The sequence below is a fragment of the Coregonus clupeaformis genome, unplaced genomic scaffold, assembly GCF_020615455.1.
Source record: "Coregonus clupeaformis isolate EN_2021a unplaced genomic scaffold, ASM2061545v1 scaf0257, whole genome shotgun sequence".
NCBI lineage: Eukaryota > Metazoa > Chordata > Actinopteri > Salmoniformes > Salmonidae > Coregonus > Coregonus clupeaformis.
Window position 1 is genome coordinate 62,622 of NW_025533712.1, and position 6,000 is coordinate 68,621.

Here is a 6,000-nt window from a genome sequence, read left to right on the forward strand (position 1 = left end):
ATATCTCAGCTTGGATGTTGGCCCACCACCTCAAGCTCAACCTTGACAAGACAGAGCTGCTCTTCCTCCCGGGGAAGGCCTGCCCGCTCCAAGTCCTCTCCATCACGGTTGACAACTCCACAGTGTCTCCCTCCCAGAGTGCAAAGAACCCTGTCGTTCTCTGCAAAATCAAAGCAGGCGCCCTGCAGGTTGCTAACATCTGTAGAGTATGACCCTTCCTCACACAGGAAGCGGCGCAGGTCCTAATCCTGGCACTTGTCATCTCCCGTCTGGACTACTGCAACTCGCTGTTGGCTGGGCTCCCCGTTTGTGCCATCAAATCCCTGCAACTTATCCAGAACGCAGCAGCCCGCCTGGTGCTCAACCTTCCCAAGTTCTCCCATGTCACCCCACTCCTCAGCACACTCCACTGACCTCCAGTCGAAGCTCGCATCCACTACAAGACCATGGTACTTGCCTACGGAGCAGCAAGAGGAAATGCCATTCCTTACCATCAGGCTATGCTCAAAGCCTACACCCCAACCTATGGGGAAATTAATGTTTTTTTTGTAGGGGTTTGGACAAACGCAGAACCATGAGGTAATCAAGGGGTCGTTCCATTTGATTTCAATCACTCTTTGACCCACCCTGTATTCAAGAGCATGCTGTGTGTCAACCAATGGCGGGCACAACACAAACACCTCAGATTATGTAAACATATGCAGGGGGGAAAAAATATTTGATAAAGAAATTATTAAATAGTTTGCCAAGCCTGTTTGTACGATTTTAAATGATAATATAATTTAAAAGCGATATTATCAAACTCAACAGTTCATACCTTCCAGTGATGAAGACATGGATGTCTCATGGTATGGTGGAGTATTCAAAATGGGTCCAATTTGAGGACCTCTATCTTCTGAATGTTTTGGCATTCAGGTCCAAAAAGTCACTTTCTGACCACTTCTACCATGGGCAAATACACTACATTACCAAATGTATGTGGACACCTGCTCGTCGAACATCTCATTCCAAAATCATGGGCATTAATATGGAGTTGGTCCCCCCTTTACTGCTATAACAGCCTCCACTCTTCTGGGAAGGCTTTCCACTAGATCTTGGAACATTGCTGCGGGGACTTGCTTCCATTCAGCCACAAGAGCATTAATGAGGTCGGGCACTGATGTTGGGTGATTAGGCCTGGCTCGCAGTCATTATTCCAATTCATCCCAAAGGTGTTCGATGGGGTTGAGGTCAGGGTTCTGTGCAGGCCAGTCAAGTTCTTCTACACCGATCTCGACAAGCCATTTCTGTATGGACCTCACTTTGTGCATGGGGGCATTGTCATGCTGAAACAGGAAAGGGCCTTCCCCAAACTGTTGCCACAAAGATAGAAGCACAGAATTGTCTAGAATGTCACTGTATGCTGTAGCGTTAAGATTTCCCTTCACTGGAACTAAGGGGCCTAGCCCGAACCATAAAAACAGCCCCAGACCATTATTCCTCCTCCACCAAACTTTACAGTTGGCACTATACATTGGGGCAGGTAGCGTTCTCCTGGCATCCGCCAAACCCAGATTTGTCCGTCGGACTGCCAGATGGTGAAGCATGATTCATCACTCCAGAGAATGTGTTTCCACTGCTCCAGAGTCCAATGGCAGCGACGCTTGGCATTGCGCATGGTGATCTTAGGCTTGTGTGCAGCTGCTCGGCCATGGAAACCCATTTCATGAAGCTCCCGATGAACAGTTATTGTGCTGACGTTGCTTCCAGAGGCAGTTTGGAACTCGGTAGTGAGTATTGCAACCGAGGACAGATGATTTTTACCGGCTTCAGCACTCGGCGGTCCCGTTCTGTGAGCTTGTGTGGCCTACCACTTCGCAGCTGAGCCGTTGTTGTTCCTAGACGTTTGCACTTCACAATAACAGCACTTACAGTTGACCGTGGTAGCTCTAGCAGGGCAGAAAGTTGACGAACTGACTTATTGGAAAGATGGCATCCTATGACTGTGCCACGTTGAAAGTCACTGAGCTCTTTAGTAAGGTCATTCTACTACCAATGTTTGTCTATGGAGATTGCATGACTGTGTGCTTGATTTTATATACCTATCAGCAACGGGTGTGGCTGAAATAGCCGTATCCACTAATTTGAAGAGGTGTCCACATTCTTTTGGCCATAGTGTATTTTATTATGTGGTCTAAAAAGGAAGGAAAACACAATCACGAGGATCCACTTTTATAGACAATATACCGACGCACACTGCTTCCTTCCAAACCACTCATTGTTGAATTTGCGATTTCCGACCTGCTGTGTCATGTTTATGTCCAATGGCCGATGAGCACCGAGACGTTTTATCTGTAATTTCTTTTCATATGACAAGGATTGTAAAGGATTTGCCAGTAGAAGTGATTTCATGATGATGACTGCTTATCTAACTAACTAGCTAAGATTTTGAAAGTATGATGATGTTGACATGATCAGTCCAATCAAAGCTACAGGAGATATGTGATTTGACGTCATGTTATCTGTGGACAATGACCTTGAGCCTTCTTGGACGGGCACTTATACTGTAAATCTATAGTAGCACCCCAGGGGGGCTTCCCTTGAATCACTGAGGTATAATAAGAACTGAACTGCCTAGCTCTCCTGTAGATTATGTAGTGACGTAATGTCCACGAGTGACAGAACCCTGAGCCAATCACGGCGCAACCAGAGAAGATGAACAATGCCTATGCTCTGTGCTTTCGCTGGCTGCCCCTCCACCACAGAAAGCACTGAGCTAGGCTGAAACAGCTGCATTTTGGAGCTGCCTTACTCAAGAAAGACACCAAGTTTGTTTGTATGCTGCTTTATTAACGCAAGGATTATTATTATTAAAAAAAAACATTTTTACGAATTAATGCCAGAATTACATGCAAAACAGGCCAACTTAAAAAATATATATAATTAGGTGGGGGTCAAAACAGGTGAAGCTCTGCCTCACCTGCCCTGAATGACGGGTCGCCACTGTGTAGTTCTATTTTTTTTTTACATTATGTAAAGCTGTAAAAATGATTCATTTCGTATCATACACATTGCGTTTTAACGTAGACGTTTATTTTGAAGGTAAAATCGGAAAAAAACAGAAGTCTTAATGTTGCTGCCGGGACGCTAATCTAAATAACAACAATAAAAACGCTAACGTGAAAATTGTTCTTGGTCATGTTTACTTCCGTTTACAATGAAAATAAAGGATCTTATTGGTTGAAGTCATAGCTCAAAGGATGTGTAGTTACATGAAAAAGGTTTGTGCGCTGTTCTTTGAAATACGGTACTGCTTATTACATTACATCAAATCTCCTATGATCAGTATCCTTCAAGCTGAGCGCAAACTTGTTAATTGTCTGATTAATCAGGCTGTAATACACCATTCAATTGATATATACAGCCTGAAACTAATGACAGTAACATTGTGCAAACGTTCCTTACAAGCCAGAATATGGAATAAAATTACATTTGAACTTACTCTACTGGTTATCTGTGCGGTTTGTCCTTCAGTTGATGGAAATTCGACACAAAATTATCCACAGGAAAGTATTGTTAACCCGACTTTTTAGAGCACCAATACTGCCATTGAAATTATCACCTGGAACGTGCACAATACCATGTAAACACCTGCAGACTTCAATTTCATGAATGCGTCGCGTGTGCATGTACTTCCATCTTGTGCACGTGCAAACAAATCTTGATTGCCACACACACAGATCTGCGTTTTGAAGTCGGGTTAATAACACTGTCCTGTTGATATTTTGTCTCAAATTTCTACTAACAGAAAGACCAACACCATGGACAATTGGAGTAAGTTCAAATTAAGTTTATTAAACATTCTGACTTGTAAAGGGACGGTTTGGCATTATTGAATGCGTGGCGTTTACATAATTTGAACGCCTCGCCATGTTTCGTGACTAACTTGTTTAGAAAGAACAGTGTAGAAAATAATATAATTACTTTATTCCATCTGCATCACTTCAGTAAGGTAAATATTCAACTGTCCTTGTTCTAGCCTAGGTTTACGGTCTCTCTAAAAACAGGTATTTACACAAGCCTGTTTCAAACGACAAGTTAATGAGGGGTATGTGGTTAATTGCCCTGTTACCCAAAGACACTTCACATGATAACTATAATATGTCAGCCAAAGAATGGTTCCCAGATATCCCCTGTGTTCATCTCAAGCCACACTGCTACGACTTCTCCCCATTGTGAACACTCCTATGTCTGATAAGGTTACTCAGGAAAGAGAAACTCTTGTAACATAGTTTGCACTTGAAGGGCTTCTCCTTGGTGTGAACGGTCTGGTGCTTCTTCACATAGCTCGCCTCAGCAAAGCGCTTCCCACACGTGGGGCAGGCATACGGCTTGTCGGCGTCCGTCCTAATGCTCGGCCTCCCATGTTGTGACCCAATGACACCAGAGGAGGTAGAAGCAGGAGCCACCACCCTCAGGTTGTTAGTCTTTGAGCTCCCTCCTTGACCTCTAGCCATTGTTTGGGTGTTGTTGGGATTGTGTACTGTGTTATAGGCTAGGTACCTCTTGTGGTGAACGCCCATCCTGACCCTGTCTGTATTCGTGGAGTAACCATGGGTTAGCTGAGGAAGGCTAGATCCAGGCCCAGGCTTCCTATGAACCCATTCACCAGGCATTAGACAAGATCCTGAAGGAGAAGACAGACTACCACCAGGGGGGTCTCCCACCACTCTCTGTGAAGGCTGAAGCCCAGGGTGACCTGCTCTGTTAATCGTGGATACTGTGGTGTTTGTATCATAGGAACAGGAGGGTCTATCTCTATCTGCCCCAGGCACTTCTCCATCCCTAAACTGAGATTGTGAAGAGAAGGGTCTGGGCTGCAGACTGGATCCCTGACTGGAGCCTCTGTCTCTCTGATGACCACCAGGACTGAGGTTGTTCAGTCCACCTGTCCACTGGTTGTGTTCTGTGTGGTGGTGGTGGAGTCTCTGTCCCTCGTAGTTTGGTCCTGGTTCCGACTCGGGAAGGAAGAGCAACGGCTCCTGATCCAGGGTCCTGATCCGGGGCCATGGTTTGTGACCAGCCGCCTCAGAGGTCCAGTCTCTCCCATCAGCAACACTGGATATCATCAGGTCTTCATGGACTGCAGACTGTAAAACACATATTGAACAGAAAAGCGTAAAGGTTTATATAAGAAACGCTTTGCTGTGCACACAGAAACATGAAACATTTACAGTACCAGTCAAAAGTTTGACACGCCTACTCATTCAAGGGTTTTTCTTTATTTTTACTATTTTCTACATTGTAGAATAATAGTGACGACATCAAAACTATTAAATAACACATATGGAATCATGTAGTAACCAAAAAAGTGTTAAATCAAAATATTTTATATTTGAGGTTCTTGAAAGTAGCCACCCTTTGCCTTGATGACAGCATTGCACACTCTTAGCATTCTCTCAACCAGCTTCATGAGGTAGTCACCTGGAATGCATTTAAATTAACAGGTGTGCCTTGTTAAAAGTTAATTTGTGGAATTTATTTCCTTAATGCGTTTGAGCCAATCAGTTGTGTTGTGACAAGGTGGGGGGGGGGGGGGTATTCCAAAGATAGCCCTATTTGGTAAAAGACCAAGTCCATATTATGGCAAGAACAGCTCAAATAAGCAAAGAGAAACGACAGTCCATTACTTTAAGACATGAAGGTCAGTCAAAACAGAACATTTTAAGAACTTTGAAAGTTTCTTCAAGTGCAGTCGCAAAAACCATCAAGTGCTATGATGAAACTGGCTCTCATGAGGACCGCCACAGGAAAGGAAGACCCAGAGTTACCTTTGCTGCAGAGGATACGTTCTTTAGTTACCAGCCTCAGAAATTGCAGCCCAAATAAATGCTTCACAGAGTTCAAGTAACAGACACATCTCAACATCAACTGTTCAGAGGAGACTGTGTGAATGAAGCCTTCATGGTCGAATTGCTGCAAAGAAACCACTACTAAAGGACACCAAAAAGAAGAAGAGAC